Below are 1705 nucleotides of genomic sequence, written 5' to 3'. Positions count from 1 at the left end.
CTTTGTATCCTTATAGTTCCATGTGCATTACATGGAATAAATACTTGTAAAAAGCAGAATAGAAAAAGGTAGCTACTCTGGGTCATGCAATGGGACGCTCCTGTGTATAAAAGTTTCCCATAAGACTGTTTTCTTCTGATGTGCATGCAATCTTAATATCTGCTTAGCTTGCAAATGAGGCTAATTATATTTACTATTGACACTGGAGTTTCTTCTCAAATTGAATAAAAGAGTACCTATAAACAGAGGTACATCTTTTGAGGGTATAGTCACACAAATATCAGTGGAGTCATGTCTTACTCAGGTTAAGTTCTAACATCAGTCCCTGTGGCAAAAATCTAGTGCAGTCAATATTATCATGGAGGGTCCCTTGAATCACCCTAAGGTAAGGCAAAATGTCCACACTAAATAGGCCTGTGGGAACCAAGATGGACACAGAGTGGCAGATTCACATTTCCGACCTTACTTTTCCTAATGAACATACATCCACTGCATATGGTGGCAAGTGGAGCAAGTGGAACTGCTCTTTGTAAATTGCTATTTCTCTCTTCTCTATCCCTCTTATTTTATGTAGTGCATATATTTATATTTGCATTATTAAGTGCTTGGATGGTGCAACTCTATTGAATTGTCCTTTTACAGTATTAATCAGGTTCTCCTATGTCACAGAATATGTAAAATCTCTCAATAGCCTGGAAAGATAAATGGGTCTGTTTAAACCTCATTATCCCTTGAGTAATTTAACCCCAACCATCCCCATTGTAACGTAAATCCTAGTCTGACACAGAGAGTTTAGTATTGTGTAGGCAAAATGGCAACTTAGCTTTAAAAATTGCCAGTGACGCTAAGGTTAATGTTCATCTTCCTAGTCTGCTTTGAGTTGATTTTGAACATATACCAAAGTGAGAGATGATGGCAACCCCAGGGCTGGAATGTCCTTCTTCCACAGGACTCATCATACTGGATTTCTGGCATCTATCAGCCTTAGGATTCAAACGAGTTTTCCCCCAGAGGGGAGAAGACTTTGCTGACAAAAAAAATACCAGACAGAAGCAAAATCTTTAACAAGTTAATATGGCCAAGAACTCCCTCGCTAGCAGAGTATAAATCCTACCACAAGCAACAGAAAGGGAAAATTAGATCGTGTTACTTTTGGTGTCATAGCCACTGGATTACTAACACACACACAAAAAAAGAAGCTCAAAGAGAACAAAGAGCTGCTGGTATTCATAATGTTCTTGTTATATACATGATGGATTACCATGGTAACACCAGTTATCACATGACTCATCTTACATCGGGTCCCTGCATACTTTGTTCAAAAATAACATTACAAACAGGAGCACATATTTTCACTCACAGTGTCAGGGGGCAGGAGGGCAATTACAAATTTAGGAAAACTGCGTATCCATCATAAAGGTACATTGAATAAATTATGATTGTTCAACCGACTTTGAGATGTGTGTGTATGTGTGTGTGTGTGTGTGTGTGTGTGTGTGTGTGTCTGTGTGTATTTCTAACTTTTGCCTGGATTAAAAATCAATGACTAAGTGCCACATGCTTACGGTAATCCCCCATGTATCATGATAAACTGAAAGTTATGAATTTTGTGAGCTCATTTACTGTGAATTCTCACACAATCATAAGCTCAGATTTCAAGAAATCGTAGAAAAATTTTAAAATTTTCATCATGAAAATTAGGCCA

This window comes from Propithecus coquereli, unplaced genomic scaffold (assembly GCF_000956105.1).
Source record: "Propithecus coquereli isolate 6110/MARCELLA unplaced genomic scaffold, Pcoq_1.0 Scaffold415, whole genome shotgun sequence".
In the NCBI taxonomy this organism is placed as follows: domain Eukaryota; kingdom Metazoa; phylum Chordata; class Mammalia; order Primates; family Indriidae; genus Propithecus; species Propithecus coquereli.
Note: the sequence above shows the minus strand (reverse complement) of the source record.